Source organism: Marmota flaviventris, chromosome 2, assembly GCF_047511675.1.
Source record: "Marmota flaviventris isolate mMarFla1 chromosome 2, mMarFla1.hap1, whole genome shotgun sequence".
In the NCBI taxonomy this organism is placed as follows: Eukaryota; Metazoa; Chordata; class Mammalia; order Rodentia; family Sciuridae; genus Marmota; species Marmota flaviventris.
The window spans coordinates 56,460,845-56,479,242 of NC_092499.1; the positions used below are offsets into that span (position 1 = coordinate 56,460,845).

General features: G+C 33.7%; 1 protein-coding gene across 2 annotated transcripts in view; it reads right to left on the bottom strand.

Annotated features, from left to right (window-relative positions):
- Positions 1 to 18,239, bottom strand: part of Klhl28 (kelch like family member 28) — a 40,775-nt gene extending 22,536 nt beyond the window's left edge. The window contains exon 1 of one of the 2 annotated variants that reach the window (XM_071607856.1): positions 18,148 to 18,239. The gene's annotated coding sequence lies outside the window, so the exon portion shown is untranslated. Of the gene's footprint in view, positions 1 to 18,127 lie in introns of both variants that reach the window. The other variant, XM_027929823.2, reaches the window with a different exon arrangement.
- Between the last annotated feature and the right edge of the window lie 159 nt (positions 18,240 to 18,398).

Here is an 18,398-nt window from a genome sequence, read left to right on the forward strand (position 1 = left end):
GTCACATCAATGGGCTTAAAGAATCATATGATTACCTCAATAGATGCAGAAAAAGCATTCGACAAAACACAGCACCTCTTTCATGTTCAAAACATTAGAAAAACTAGGGATAACAGGAACATATCTCAACATTGTAAAAGCTATCTATGCTAATCCCCAGGCCAACATCATTCTAAATGGAGAAAAATTGAAAGCATTCCTTCTAAAAACTAGAACAAGACAGGGATGCCCTCTTTTACCACTTTTATTTAACATAGTTCTTGAAACACTGGCCAGAGCAATTAGATGAAAGAAATTAAAGGAATACAGATAGGAAAAGAAGAACTCAAATTAGCACTATTTGCTGACGATATAATTCTATACCTAGAAGACCCAAAAATTTCACCAGAAAACTTCTAGAACTAGTAAATGAATTCAGCAAAGTAGCAGGATATAAAATCAACACCCATAAATCAAACACGTGTATATACATCAGTGGCAAATCCTCTGAAAGGGAAACAAGAAAAACTACCCCATTTATAATAGCCTTAAAAAATAAAATAAAATACTTGAAAATCAACTTAACAAAAGAGATTATAATGAAATGTCATGAAAACTACATAAGGAAAACATAACCTCTATAATAAAACTACAGAACGTTAAAGAAAGAAAGCAAAGAAAACCTTAGAAGATACAAAGATCTCCCTTGATATTGGATAGGCAGAATTAATATTGTCAAAATGACCATACTACCAAAAACACTATACAGATTTAATGCAATTCCAATCAAAATCCCAGTGGTACTCCTCATAGAAATAGAAAAAGCAGTCATTAAATTCATCTGGAAAAATAAAAGACCCAAAATACCTAAAGCAATCCTCAGCAAGAAGAGTGAAGCAGGTAGCATATACCAGACCTTAAACTATACTACAGAGCAATAATAACAAAAACAGCATGGTGTTGGCACCAAAAGAGACTTGTAGACTAATGGTACAGAATAGAAGACAAAGAAACAATTCCACAGATTACAGTTATCTTATATTAGACAAAAGCACAAAAAACTTACATTGGAGAAAAGATAGCATTTTCAACAAACGGTGCTGGGAAAATTGAAAATTCATATGCAACAAAATGAAATTAAGCCCCTATCTCTCACCATGCACAAAACTCAAAGTGAATCAAAGACCTAGGAATTAAACCAGAGACACTGTACCTAACAGAGAAAAAGTAGGCCCAAATCTCCATCATGTTAGATTAGGCCCCGATTTCCTTAGTAAGACTCCTATAGCACAAGAATTAAAATCAAGAATCAATAAATGGGATAGATTCAAACTAAAAAGCTTCTCCTCAGCAAAAGAAACAGTGAGGTGAATAGAGAGCCTACATTTGGGGAGCAAATTTTTACCACATGCATATCAGATACAACACTAATCTCTAGGATATATAAAAAACTCAAAAATCTTAACACCAAAAAAAAAAAAAAAACAAATAATCAATAAACGGGCCAAGGAACTGAACAGATACTTCTCAGAAGGTGATATACAATCAATCAATAAATATATGAAAAAATGTTCAACATCTCTAGCAATTAGAGAAATGCAAATCAAAACTACTCTAAGATTTCATCTCACTCCAGTCAGAATGGCAGCTATTAAGAATACAAACAACAATAAGTGTTTGCAAGAATGTGGGGAAAAAGGCACACTCATACACTGTTGATCGGACTGCAAATTGGTGCAGCCAATATGAAAAGCAGTATGGATATTCCTTGGAAAACTGGGAATGGAACCACCATTTGACCCAGCTATCCCACTCCTCGGTCTATAACCAAAGGACTTAAAAACAGCATGCTACAGGACACAGACACATCAATAGCAGCACTATTCACAAGAACTAAACTGTGGAAGCAACCTAGATGCCCTTCAGTAGATGAATGGATAAAGAAAATGTGGTATATACATACAATGGAATATTATTCAGCATTAAAAGAGAATAAGATCATAGCATTTGCAGGTAAATGAATGGAGCTGGAGAATATAATGCTAAGTGAAGTTAGCCAATCCCAAAAAACCAAATGCCAAATGTTTTCTCTGCTATAAGGTTGTTGATTCATGATGGGGTTGGTAGGGGGCGCATTTGAGGATTTAGGTGAACACTAGATAGGGCAAAGAAGTGGGAGGGGACAGGAGGGGATACAGGGGTAGGAAAGACAGTGGAATGAGATGGATATCATTACCCTATGTACATGTATGAAGACACAAATGGTGTTAACTCTACGTTCTGTACAACTAGAGATATGAAGAATTGTGCTCTGTATGTGTAATATGAATTGTAATGCATTCTGCTGTCATATATAACAAGTTAGAATACATAAAATTTAAAAATTCAATACTTTAAGAAAGGTATCATTACTGTCAATTTATTCAACAACAAAATTATTATGAACAGAACCCAAAGTTCTATATTGAGGGCAATTTAGGTGAGCCTTCTAATCAACACCACAGCCACTCAACTCTTAATTATAAATTCAGATTATGTACAGTCTGTTTACAACTTTGGAACACAATGAAGAATAAAAATAGAAGATCAGAAAAAGGAATGAAAAAGAAGAAAAAGTACAAAGACAATAAGTACCGTGTTAGCCTAAAAAAGCTCTCTATATCCTAATCCCTGAAAACTATGAATGGTACTTAACATGGTGGAAAACGACTATGTACATGCTATTAAGAATTCTGAGATGGGAAGATTATTCTGAATAATACCAGAGGACCCTAAAAGTAATCAACATGTATTTTTATAAGTGGGAGATTTGACACAGACAAGGAAAAGGTTTTATGACTATGGAGGCAGAGAATGGAATGCTGCAGCTATATATATATACTAAGGAATGCTGACAGCCACCAGAAGCTTAAAGTCCACTAACACTAATTTCATACTTCTGGGATCCAGAACTGTGAAATAATAAATTTCTGTTGTTTTAAGCAACTGAGTTTGTGGTAATTTGTTGCAGCAGCCATAAGAAATTAATACATAGATATTTCACAATGGATCAAAACAGCTGCTTAGAACAGACAAAAGGAACATTAAGACATCAATATGAGTTGTCCCCTGTTTCTTTCACTTACACCTAAAACACAAATCAGGGTGAGAAAAGTAAAGTAGAAGATTTGGTTCCAATTTTATTTATTTATTTATTTTCTGTGATACTAGGAATCAAATCCAGGGGTATAATACCACTGAGCTACCCCTTTTCATTTTTTGAGACAACACTAAGTTGAGTCTCCCTAAGTTACTCTGGCTGGCCTTGAATTTGTGATCCTTTTACTTTTAGCCTCCCAAGTAGCTGAGATTACAGGCATGCATCACCATGCCTGGCTTTGTTCCTATTTTAAAAGCATCACAAAATTAATCACACTATTAAATAATATTGCACTATTAAATCACACTATTCAATAATATAAATACTGGTAGGACTCACAGATATGAGTATAGCACTTCACAGCTATTATGTTTTTAAGCAGAAAAATCCAAATATTGAAATGTTTATCTTGGTCAATAATTTCATTATTTCAAATCTCCCACTGAATTTTAAATCAATTAATAAGGTATGTGGGGCTGGGGTGTGGCTCAACGGTAGAACATTTGCTTAGAATGTATGAGGCCCTAGGTTCAATTCTCAGCACTATATATAACTTAAAATAAAAGTCCATTGACAACTAAGGAAAACATTTTTTAAAAAATTAATAAGATATGTTAATATGGCCATCTTACAGCTGACATCATCCTCCACTCTGATCTCTCCTAGTAATACTAAAACACATCTACCAAAATAATTCTCAAAGCATTATTTCAAACATGGTATGAACAAGTATGAAGATACTTCTTGGTAGTGACTTTCTTTCAGAAAAAAATACAGGTACTGTAAGGTGTTAAGTTTAGATCTGGATATATTATATTATTGACTACAGTGTTGACTTTTGAAAGATTCCTTTAGCCTCAAAAGTTAATATCTAGACTGAAAAGTGAACAATGAACAATAGGAAAGGCAAGAAATTAGGTGGTTGTATAAAGAAAGCAATCCTACCTATTTATATACAGTTAATTTTACCTTCTCTCACCTTAAATTTCTTCATCTACAAAATGAGATCACAATAATAAGTCAAGGTTTTTGAGGATCAAATCAAATAATGAAAACAATAAAATGTAAGAGTTAAAAGTGTACTATGAGTTAAAGGGTACAACAGTAAGGCAACTGGAGATAAAAGAGAACTAATTTCCATCCTAACTGGGTCATGTATTATTAGGTGGAATTGGCACATTTCTTAGTCTATTAAATTTTTCATTCATAAAATAATAATATGCCTAATCCATCTCAAAAAGTTACATGTAAGTGATCTGGTAAAACAAAGTTCCATACAAGTTGAGGTGCTAATAGAGCACTTAAGTCTTACTTTCTTTCCATGATCTCTACTTTTACTAATTTCTGTCTTTCCCATAATGAACTTTCACTCTATAATGCTTACATAATTACTACAGCTCTATATAAAACTTGCTATCTCCCAAATATCTTACCACATGCTAAATTTTGTCTGTAACCTTTTTCCCCTTTCATACTCCTTACTTCAAACTCCCAATTCTCAAAAGTACAGTGCCCCTGAGTTTAATCACATGTACAGGGATAGACTTTTACCTTTGTCTAAAAGTCTATCCCTGTACATGCAATTAATTTAATTATGTGTTATTGTTTTATAAAACATACCCCCTTTATCTCTCATTTGTCTGATTTAACAAGAATAATAATATTCAGACTCTAAAGTGAAGAATGGACAGAAAAGGTGAACTGATATGGAAAATAAGATGGTTCAAAAAGAAGATCGCTACTTTATAAGTTCATCTCTCTCTCAGATTAAACAATTATGCTCCAAAATATTTAAAAGAACCTATAAAAAGGCATGTGGCATACATGTGTAATCCCAGCAACTAAGGATCACAAGTTCAATGCCAGCGTGGGAGCCTTAACCAGACCTTGTCAATCAATTAATCAATCAATCAATCGGACTGGAGATGTAACTCAGTGGTAAAGTACCCTTCAGGTCAATCCCTAGCACCAGACACTGGACACAATTTCAAAAACAAGATAGTATATTCCATAATCTGGTAAGACTGAAGTGAACTTCAGATAACATTCTAAAATTATTATTTTTTTTACATTCTAAAATTATTAAAGGACTTGATCTGTGGACAGATCTCTAAGACTAGTACGGATAGGTTAATAATAATAAGACATGTCATAGGCTAACCTTGTTTCTTTTTTCAACGTGCTTGAACTTGTAGATCAGGAAAGTACCCTAGATGTTTTAACTAAATGTCAGTGAAAAAAATTTCTTTTTTTTTTAAGTACTGGGGATTTAACCCAGGAACAATTTACCACTTAGCTACATCTCCAGCCCTTTTTGTTTTTTATTTTATTTTGAGGTTAGGGTCTCACAAGTTGCTTATAGGCCTCACTAAGTTGCTGAGGCTGGCCATGAACTTGCAATCCTCTTCTCTTAGTCTCCCAAGCCACTGGGATTACAGGTATTCACCATCATGCTGGGCTAGTACAGAATTTTATAAAGGCTCACAATTTTTTTTGAGAATAAAACTAAAAAATATAAATATAGTTCATTTAGCTAAATTAGCAACTGGTTGAACAACTAAGAGTATACTACACTTAATGGAATGAGGACTAGAGGAATGTTCTAGTGATATGCTATGAGATCAAGATGAAAATACTCAGGGTATGTTCTTGTGCTTTATAGATACCATGAAGTTGCAAAGGACAGCAAAAACTGAACAAAATGAGGATCCAAAAAGACCTGATATCTAATAAGAAATTTAATAGGCATAAATGTAAATATTCTACAGTAGATTCCAAAGCAACTATACAAGTATAGAATAAGAGAGAAATAACTCATCTGTAGTACACCTGCAATACAAAAGTTTAGGGATTTTAATTTTAGTACTACTTTAATACAATAAGCCTATGTGGGTTTAAGCTGTATTAATACTCTATAATACATAAAACTTAAAGAGATGAGATATTTTCACTTTGTTTTGTAAATGTCATGCCACATCCAGAGAACAGATTTAGTGATTATCTTTTAAAAGGGATCCAAATTCAATACCTAGGAAAGAGAAGAAATTCAAATTATGTCTTATGAGTAATGGAACCGGGGCTACTCTGGAGAAAGGGAGATCTGAGGGTTATCATGAGAAAAATGAAGGAATGAAAATTACATCATCATCATCATCATCACATAGGGTTAACTGAGTTTACACATACAAAATACTTAGAATACTGCCTATCGCTTAGTAAAACCTAGATGAACATTAGTTATCTTAGCACTACTGATTTTTTCAAGTTGTTTACTTGAGTGGTATTCAGCTTTCTATGCTACCTTATTTCTCATTACTGGATTTCTGGGCTGGGGATAAAGTTCAGTGGTACAGCATTTGCTTAGCATGTGTAAGGCCATAGATTCAATCTCCAGCAATGCAAAAGAGAAAGAAAAAAGAAATCCACTGTACTACTGATGTAACACAAACTATTACAGAATTGTTGATTCTCAAATAAAGTTAATGAGTTATGGTTAGATTCATTTTTAATATAAAAAGGGACCATAGTGCCAGGTGCAGTGGTGCACGCCTGTAATCATAGTGGCAGGAGGATTGTGAGTTCAAAGCCAGCCTCAGCAAGAGCAACGTGCTAAGCAATTCAGTGAGATCCTGTCTAAATAAAATACAAAATAGGGCTGGGGATGTGGCTCAGTGGTTGAGTGCCCCTGAGTTTAATCCCTGACCAAAAATTTTAAAAGACTACAGTAATAGATCTTTAATAAACTAGTTTTTGTTTGTTCAATTCAAAACTGGTAAAATTGGGTTAGGGATATAGCTCAGTCGGTAGAGTGCTTGCCTTACATGCACAAGGCCCTGGGTTCCATCCCCAGTACCACCAAAAGAAACCCCAAACTGGTAAATTAATATTTACATATGATATAGAAGCATGACACAATATAGATTTTTAAATATACATAGACATATCTACATATACAATACATAAATTCACACTGATATCTATCTATCTATCTATCTATCTATCTATTAATCAATCAATCACACAGACCTATGCAGGATAATATAATTTTAACAGACTGAGCTCTAGAATGGGGATGCCCAGGTTTCAGTATTGCCTGTACTATGTAACAGTCATGTGATCTTGGGAAAGTCTTTTTTTTTTTTGCAGTACTAGAAATTGAACCCAAGGGTGCTCTTTCACTAAGTTATATCTCCAACCCTTTATATTTATGTATTTTTGATTTTGAGACAAGGTCTTGCTAAGTTGTCAAAGCTGCTCAAACTTGTGATCCTCCTGCCTCAGCATGGGGTCACAGGTGTGCGCTACCACGCCTGGCTGGGAAAGTCATCTTAAAATCTCAGTTTTCTCATCTGCAAAAAACAGACAAAATAGTATTTTTTTTCAAAAAGTAAACTTTTGAAAAGTTTACTATGCTTATCTATGTGCTAAACATAACTACTCTGTAATTATTAAAGATTACTTATTATTAACATTATCAATATTATCTTTAAAGAGAATTAGTTTTTGTCAACTAAACCCATGTGACTCCCTTCCATGTATACCAAAAAAGGAAGGAAGCTGGCTTACTACAAACTGAACAAATACAACCAAGGCAAGGCCAAAGCCTAATTCTACCAATAAAGATACAATGAACCACTTTTAGATTCAGACATTTGATTAAATTTAGATAGTTCAGTGGTAAAGTGTATGCTTAGCATGCATGAAGACCTGGTTTTGATCCCTAGTACCAAAAAAATAAACTAAAAATAAAATCCTCATGTAAATGTAAAAAAAAAAAAAAAAATTAGACAGTTTATCACTTAGTGAAAAGAAGAGTAACCAAACAGTGAACTGCCTGGATCCTTGTTTCACATACCACCCATAAATTGTTAAGGATACAATCTAGACTGTGGCTAAGCAGTTTTATATTCTGCATCTCTATTCTAAGGGGTTGGGGAGTAAAAGCCCATACTTTACCACAATCAAGGATGTTAACAGAAATTATCTTCTGACAGACTTACAGGAGAGACAGAGAGGTAGATGGCTTCATAGCAGTGGCTTAGGAGTCCTCCCAACCCCTTGTGTTTTAAGGGAATAACAAGGCAGCCAAGACTCAGATAAGCTGCAGTCCTGCAGGTCACACCTTTGCTATATGGATGCATGCTACCAGGGTGCTGTGACAAAGTTGTTTCCCAACATTTATACCCTTATAGTATTTCTTTGTCTCACTTTCCTATATCTTTACCATTAAAACCTTTTAAATATTTTCTGACCACTTCAACAGTGAGTGAAATATACTATTCATTTGAAACAATAAAAATTATTAAAAATTTAAAAACAGGTCAAAGAAATGGTATTGGTAAAGATAACTTTACAAAAGAGCACCTATGGGGGCTGGGGTTGTGGCTCAGTGGTAGAGCACTTGCCTGGCATGTGCAAGGCCCTGGGTTCGACCATCAGCACCACATAAAATAAATAAATAAATAAAATAAAGGTGTTGTGTCCAACTACAAATGAAAAATAAAATATTAAAAAAAGAGCACCTATGTATTCTCTTCCTTATATTACATGGGAATGACATAATGTTCATTTCTTTTATGAACAATTAAGAATAGAGTTAAAGAAATTATACTTTTAATGTTCAACCAGAACAATTCCAACTAAAAACTTTAAAAAGGCAAGATCAAAATAGGGAACCTAAAATGAATTATCCCAGGTTTGCCATAATGCATTCTTAAAAATTTTGAATTTGACCACTTTCCTATCTCAAGAAATGAGACTTAGAAATCCATAGAACATTAACGTTTTCAAATGCAGAGATTTAAAAAACCTGTCCTCAAACTGTGGTCCTATCAAGAGTATCAGCATCATTTGGGGACCTGCTAGAAATGCAAATTCTTGAGTCCCATCACAGATTTAAATAATCAGAAAGTATATGGAGTTCGGGGGGGGGGGGGCGGGGGGAGGCTGGACAATCTGTTTTAAGTTCTCCATGTGATTTTTTTTTTTTTAAAGAGAGAGAGAGAGAGAGAGAGAGAGAGAGAGAATTTTAATATTTATTTTTCAGTTTTTTTTTTTTGGCGGACACAACATCTTTGTTTGTATGTGGTGCTGAGGATTGAACCCGGGCCGCACGCATGCCAGGCGAGCGCGCTACCGCTTGAGCCACATCCCCAGCCCTCCATGTGATTCTTATACATGTTTAATGTTTGAGAACCAGTTAAACTATTTTCAGCACAAATGTAATTGCTTAAATATTATTGTAAATTATAATCGATACATCCAAAATTTTGAATTACAACTGTGACTGTATTTGGTTCTTGGTTACACATTAATAAATGACTAAAAATAACTCAAAGAAGCAATAATTTCTCATTGTCAAAACAAACCCCATCTTTATCAAATAGCTTTACACTCACAGTTTCATTTATCTCAATAACAACCATGTACAGAAGGAAGGGCAAGCACCACGGGAAGCAGGAAAGAAAAATGAGTAAAAGTATGAATTTTGGAGCCTTAGAGAACTGGGTTCAAATCTACATTTGGGTAATTAATAACTACCTGACTTCAGGTAGATTACTTATTCTATACTTGAACTTTCTTATTTATAAAATCTCTTGTGGATGAAACAGAATTAAATGAGAACATATGTAAGAGAAAATAGATTAATAGAAAAAAGTAGAAAACACAGAAATAGATCATTTACATATGTAGAATTAGTGTACAATAAAGGCATCACCTTAAAATCAGTGGCAAAAGACAACTTTTAAATTAATATGTTAGGATAACTAAAGAATTAATCATATGGAAATAGATAAATTAGATCCCTTTCACATACTTCACCAGGATGAGTTCCAAATGGATCAGAGATATAAAATGGAAAAAGTGAAATCATCCAAGTAGTAGAAAAAAATAAGAATTAATTCTTTCATAACCTGGTATTAGGGAACAGTTTCTCACCATGCCACAAAACCCAGAAACAATAAATGAAAAGATAAAATTGATTACATTAAATAATTCTGAATATAAGTGAGAATAAGAAAGAATGTAATTTTGCGATTCTGACCGACTTATCTTTTGAGTTCCTTTATCATTTTATATTCTCACAGCAATGAGTGAGAGTAGCTGTTTATTATAGCCTCACTAACAGTAATATTATAGAGACTGTTAACTCCATATAGTTTTAATTTATTTTATTTGAGTATAAGTGAAACTGAGCAAATTTTCATGCAGTTAAAAGCCATTTGCATTATTAATCATCTGTTCATTTCTTTAGTCATTTTTTTCCCTAAAAGGGAACTTTAGAAATTTTCTGTATTACTGATACATATTTTACATATACTGCAAATATTGTTCTAACCCATCTATATTCAAAAATATTTAATGTAATCAATTTTATCTTTTAATTTATTGTTTTTGGGGTCTTGTTTTTATATAATGATGACTGCAATTGACTAAAACACATCAGATATATTAAATCCATAAAGTCAAAATAATTTCTTAAAACCCTTATCAGTCACCAATGGAGGATGCCAATTAATCAACTCATTAATTGAAACCCAGAAATAAAGGGAAAGAATCAAGCATTCATCATGTCCTCCCTTTGCTAACTGTATCATTAAGTTTGTCTTTATAAAACTATTTCAGTTACTAAATTAAGAAGAAATGATAGGATGTTACCATTTTGCTCACTTAATAGGTCAGCACTGATTATGAGGACTGCTAAAAATCTCAAAAAGAGAGAAAACCCAACATTAAGGCCTACTGATAGAACAACATACCACCACCTGAGTATTCTAGTATTCCCTCCAACACACAAAAATCAAACCAATTCAACCACAGTCAAATCCTCTATATCTGTTAATTTACAAAAAATACAGAGAATGGAAAAAACGTGTTAAAGTAAAAGAGAAAGATACAATTAGCAAAAATATTTTGTGAAAAAAATTTATGAAATAAGCTGGATGCTTCAACAAATAAACTCCAAAAAATACAGAGTATAAGCATGCAGATTAGAATAAACTTAAGACACATTGACCACGTACAACCTATAATCCATACATGTACATGTGCACATATATTTAGAATACAACTAGAAATTTACAAATTGACCAAATTACTGATTATAATCACTATTTATTTTGTTGTTGAAAACCGTAGTTCTGCTTTTAAGACTTTTTTTAATCTTTTATAAATAATCTTGAAATATCTGTACATGAAATAATATGTCAGAGAGTTACCAAAATAATATTATAATTTGTCAAAATAATATGGGATGGTTGGGCATGGTGATGTACCCCTGTAATCCCAGCAGCTCAGGAGGCTGATGTAGGAGGATCTCAAGTTCAAAGCTAGCCTCAGCAAAAGTGAGGTGCTAAGCAACTCAGTGAGACCCTGTCTCTAAATAAAATACAAAATAGGGCTGGAGATGTGGCTCAGTGGTAGCATGCCCCTGAGTTCAATCCCCAGTAATCCCCCCACCAAATAATAATAATAATAACAACAACAATACTAATAATAATATGGGATGAGGAGATGGATGATGTCATGAGTTGACAACTACTGAAGCAGGATAACAGGTACATGGAGGTTCATCCTATTATTCTACTTTTACATGTCTTTGAAACTTTTGCATAGTAAAATTTTTTTAACAAAAAAGGAGAATATAAGACACTAAACTGTGAATAAGACTTAGACATGAAGACTTTGGATGTATCGATTATAATTTACAATAATATTTAAGCAATTACATTTGTGCTGAAAATAGTTTAACTTGTTCTCAAACATCAAAGAGTTAATGTGATCACAACTGGGGTTAGTGAGGCATGGCTGTAGTCCCAACACTGCAGAAGTTGCAGTGGGAGGATCCCTGGAGCACAGGCATTGGAGACCAGCCTAGGCAAAATAATGAGACCCTGTCTCAAAAACCAAAAGTCTTGGGTTCTATTTTTAGTATTGCAAAAACAAACCAAAATCACAAGATTATTAAAACACATTACTGCAACTAGAATGTTATCTTAATCTTAGAACAATGTTTTCTGCACATTACATCCAAGAAATTACACTGTTAAAGAGTGTTAGGCTGCTTAAAGTGTTTACAGAGACAAATTATAACTGATGCCACTTCTAGCAAAACTAAATTATTCTATAAAAGAGTACCTGGAATACAACCTTGTTTAACTGTCATAATGTACCAGGTACTATTATAAGCTTTTTACTTTTTAATACCTTTTGTCCTCAGAAAAGCAATATGAGATAGGAAGTTTTTATTATTCCTATTTTAAACATAATAAAGAATAAAAATATAAAATGCACAGATCAGATACAAAAATACATCAGGGCTTTAAAATAAAATAAAGAGGGATCCATGGAATAATTATTTCCTTCAGCGATTTGCATAATAACAAATTTGATATAGCAGGCTCCCACACATATCTGTCATCTTTTTTGGTCTTAATTTTGGTATCATAACATTTATATCTAAGGGCTGGTTGTAGCTCAGTGGTAGAGGGCTTGCCTAGCATGTGTGAGGCCCTTGGTTCGATCCTCAGCATTGTATAATGTAAATAAACAAAATAAAGGTGTTGTGTGCATCTAAAACTTACATATATATATATATATATATATATATACACACACACATATATACACACACACACACACACACACAATAAAAAGGCACTTATGTCTAAGATTTACATAAAGTACTCCAAATCTAAGTAACTGGATTAGTCAATATTGAAAAAAAAAAATCTATCTGAAAAAATTTAAGAAAGTATTATATTTTATATAACATATATTATATGTAGTATATTATGTATATATAGTATTATATTTTACTTAGTTATGTATAAATATACACAATTTTGGTAAAATTAAAATAAAATCAAACTTTCCATAGTCTATAATGATTTCACAATTTTAGGTTCTAAAACCAAGATTATAAGGCTAAGCTGTGAGTTTAGTATCCACCTACTTAATTGATATCTAAGCCACAAAAGCAGTGGTGCTAAAATTAGTTGGGAGGCAATTATCTTCTACCATATAAATATAGATCTAGAGCAAAGAGTGAAAAGAAATGAGGATTTCTTAAACAAAATGCATACATGTTTTATATAAAGAACATGATTTATAAAATTAGGAGAATATTTTACCATAACTTCTCTTTTCTTAAATGTCTTCCCTATAGTTCAACTTCCCTCAGAGAAATGAACCAATGGAACAATTTGGCATATCTTTCCTTTTTCATGATATTGGTTTTTTGTTTTATTTTGGTTCAGGAATTGAACACAAGGACGTGCATCCCAAGCCACATTCCCAGCCCTTTTAATTTTGTTTTTTAGGGTCTCACTAATTTGCTTGGGGCCCTCTAGAACTTTGAATCCTCCTACCTCAGGATCCCTAGTCACTGGGATTACAGGCATTCACCACCACACCCAGCTCCATGAGGATGATTTTTATTATATCTGGAGAAACAACTGTAAAATTAGAAGTCTGTCATAACAGAAATCATTATATCATGGATTCAGAAATAACATAGAAGAAAGCAAGTCCCCAAAGGCGTTACTACATTCAGCAAAAGCTCCTAGTTACATAGTTAACCCCTGTCCATTGAAAATGGTTGCAACAGATGTTAAATGATGTTAATTTATATAGATTAGTGCTTAAAATGCAATAAAAATTGAATTTTCACTTTAAGTTGTAGTTCTGACTCAAGACAGAAATGCATAAACGCTTTGGAACATAATATAAACTAGATAAAAATAAGTAATTCATTCTACAGGTATAAAAATAGAGCCATAATTTCTTAATTTTATTAAAACTTTGATTCAAGAAAGTAAACAAGATTCAGAATAGAAATCCAAAAAGGATAGATTAAAGTATATAATCAAATAATACAAAATTCTAAGCAAATAATTAAATATACTAATTTGAGTTTATTTTCTTACTCTGAACAATCACTTTCCAGTAGATATAGTCTTCAGATGTTCCACAGCACAAATGTAGAATATACAACCTCCAAAAATAGTTAAATCAATTAATATTTGTTAAGTACCTACCACAGTGCATGGCATGTAGCAAATACAATAAATGGTATCATTATAATTATTCGTTAATATATATCTTTCATTTGCACAATACTTCTTAAACAATACAAACTTTTAATAGTTTACAGAATTCACATTGATTTCCAATATTCCTAAGTGTCTGTAAAATTTAAGAATACAGAAAAAACTATAATGATTCATCCAACAAATTTATTATCTGACTCAAAATAATGCTTTAGAGCAATTGTGTTTACCTTGCTTAAAATCAGCTAAAGAAAAAAGGTATGTAACACATATTCCTGTAATCCATTAATCATTTTTGAAACTGAAAATTTTAGCATATTTAATTCAAATTTGCAATTTTCAATGGATCCTTAAACTACCTCCTTTCAACTTTTCCAGATATATTATTAATAAAACAACTAAAATGTTTCACTATAAACTCTGAAATTTGATCAAAATATGTTCCCTATCTATACTTACATTTCAAAATAAAGGTTTTTATACTCAATACACAAAAGACTCATATAATTCAAGAATAAGATTTTTTAAAAAATCAACATCATTAGCAATCAGGGAAATGCAAATCAAAACAACACTGAGATTTCCTCTCACTCCAATTAGAAAGAAATCATCAAAAATACAAATAATAAATGCTATAGAGAATGTGGGATTGTAAATTAGAACAATCACTGTGGAAATCAATATGGAGATTTCCTAACGGACTAGGAATGGAACAACCATAGCACCCAGAAACACCACTCTTCAGTATTTTTCCAAAGGAATTAAAGTCAGCATACTATAGCAATACGTGCATGCCCATGTTCATAGAAGCTCAATTTACAATAGCCAAGTTATAGAATCAGCCTATGCACCCATCACCAAATGAATAAAAAAATGGAATATATATATATATATATATATACACACATATACAAATGTATATATATATATATACACATATGTAATTCACCCATAAAGAAGACTGAAATTATGTCATTTGCAGGAAAATAGATGAAACTGGAGCATCATAATGAGCCAATAAGCCAGACTCAGAAAGGGTCATATGTACATGACCAATATAACTCCACCTCATGTTTAACAATAAGAATAGGATCTATTATTATTATTATTATTATTATTAGGTATAAATGGACACAACACAATGCCTCTATTTTTATGTGGAACCCGGGTCCCGCCCATGCTAGGCGAGCACTCTACCACTAAGCCACAATCCCAGCCCCAGAATGGGATCTTAATTAGAATAAGTTATAGTCAATATACGTATAACATGTCAAAATACATTCTACTATCATGTTTATCTAAAAAGAACAAATTCTAAAAACGAAAAAAAAGAAAGGGTCATATGTTCTCTCACATGCTCAAAAGAAAAAAAAAAATTTAAGTGACCTCATAAAACTAGAGGGGAGACCAGGTAGGGTTGAGGAAGCAGGAGAGAGAAAGGAAGGTACTGGGTTATGAAACTGATCAAGTAATGTTATGTACATGTATACATATCACAATGAATCCCACTATTATGTATAATCATATACCAACAAAAATGGATTTAAAAAAATATCCTTTGTATCTGTAATAGATATAAATAGAACATAACTTGAATGGATAAGATTCATATTCCACAAGATAATCATAAGAGATAATCAGTAAGAGACATGATGATGAAATCTCACTTCCTAAATATACACTATAGAGACTAATGCATCTTCCAAGTCTTCATCAAGGAGACAAAATGTAACAGATATAAAATAAACTGTAATTTGTAACATATTGATCTACAGAGGCCTGAGAAGAAGAATAATCAAAAGACTATTTGGTTTGTTCCCAAGAACAGGACATGACAACTGCTTGATTTAAATTTAAGTGTCCAAAACCTCTAAAAAGTATTCTTTATTGAGGGAAGGGGTACTTTTTTAGGGGAGTGGGTACTGGGGATTGAACCCAAGAGCACTTTATAACTAAGCTCTTAATTTTTTATGTTGAGACAGGATCTCACTAAGTTACTAAAGCTGGCTTTGAACCTATGATCCTCCTCCCTCAGCTTCCCAATATGCTGGGATTACAGGTATAGGCCACCACACCTAGCAGGAAGAAATGATTCTTTTTATTTTATTTATTTATTTTTTAGTTGTCAATGAACCTTCATTTTATTTATTTATATGCAGTGGTGATACTGGAACTAGGTGTCTCACACAGGCTAGGCAAGTGCTCTGCCAATGAGCCACAACCCTGGCCCCAAAAAGGAATAATTCTTAAGCTTCTACCATAACTGATTATTAAATATCATTCAAGAGCTTCCAATTTCTTTTTCTATGATTCGATGATTACCATAAAATCTCTAGTTATTAACCTGGCTTCCCAAAATCTTGGATATAGCAGAATGCACTGGATTATCAAACCGAAAATTCTTATCAGTGGAAAGGATTATCTTCTATTCCAACTGGCATTCTACTGTGTACATTCTAACTTGTACATCATTCTCCTTTCCCTTCATTTGGACTAGCTTCCTGAAGGCTGAGCATACAAGAATAAAAAGATACATTTGAGTTTCTTAGACTAGAAACATGAAAACCAGACATTTTCATTGACAACTGCTACAATCATATCTTGGTGTTCACTACTATGCCCTAACTCTGTGCCTAAAAAAGAAAAAGGGCAGAAAGATTCTTTTGGTTAACTGAAATCTAGGCAGATTCGTTTATACATCAAAATGACTAAGGAAGTAACCACTTTGAATTTAAACCAAAACATAGGATACATATTTATGTAGCCTCCTTCTCCCAAAGGGGGAAAAAAAAAAACTATGATATGCAAATTGTGCTATAAGGCAAAATTCAGAAATAATTTCTGAACTTGCATCAGCCAGAAACATTACAACATGGTTTAGCATATATGCTAAATTATTCTAGGATTTTAAAAATTATTTGGGATATTCCATCCGATACAGAACAAGGCAGCAATACTTTAAAGTGTATAAATTTTGGACTTCAAATTATAACTGAGTTTTTTCATTAGGTTATTCAAAAGTAATTGTATTATTTCTTTAAAAATGTCTCTCTCTGGGCTGGGGCTGTAAGCTCAGTGGCAGAACACTTGCCTAGTATGTGTGAGGCACTGGGTTCAATCCTCAGCATCACATACAAAATTAAATAAAATAAAACATCGCTCTTCCACACTCTGAAATATTCAGCTTCATACCAAGACATTCCAGCTCTTCAATCTACTTAAGTTTCATTTCCAAGGACAAAATGCATATCAAATTCTCAGTTCGCCTAAAACAAAGAAATATCTACCAATCCTAAATCCACAGGGAAGAATTCTCTTAGGACCATGATGACAAGAACTTCCATCGCTACTGAAATTGTCTTTGCAATCTCTGTCTCTAGGAGACTGAAAGGCTGCAGAGACGCTTGAAGATCCTGCTGGGAGTTCGGCTGGAGGAGGGAGGAGGCGGGGAAAAGGGTGAGTCCCACAGAAGAACTGCATCAGAAGAAAAGACTTTTGAGAACGTCTAGAGGGAGGAGGTTAGTTATAGGGAAAACATTTATCTCCAGATTATGCGCGTTTTAAAGAGAACTTAAAAGTGATGGGGGTAAGAAAAAGTGACAGAAAACAATTGACCTTCCCCAGCCAGAGGGTTATGGGAAGTACCAAAAGGGAACATGGGAGAAAAGCGTGGTGAATAAGGTCCCCAAAGACCGGGAATTGGAAAATAAAATTACCCCGTCTATGAGCTTGGCTTTGGTCGGGATCTCCTGTACAAATAAACGGATAGGAGGAGGAAAGGATCACACTTATTCAGGGTTGTAGGGAGTAACGCGTTTACAACGGTAACGAGCCCTGCATAAGAAGATGTCGCCTATCCCTGCCTGCTCCCGTCCACTCCTTTACCTCTATCTCCTGTGCCACTTGGGCAAAACTTTGCCAAATACTGCGCCGCTGGAGGACAGCAAAGGGAAAATACCTGAGTCCCAAGAATCACACCTGCAGCCACAGGAGGTGGAGCCGTGGACAATTGAAGCCGGGACAAGATCCTCACTCGCTCTGGTCAAGACTCAACTCTCACGGGTGGGGCGGGGAACTTCCGCCCGGAGCAAGGACAACGTCACTTCCGCCTAACACCCTTTCCCCCCCCCCCCCAACCCCACAGCACCTGCCCTCCTCTCCGCCCTAGCTACGTTCCAACGTTCTGACTTCCTCTTCTAGGACACTTCTGCCTTAACATCTGACGTGGA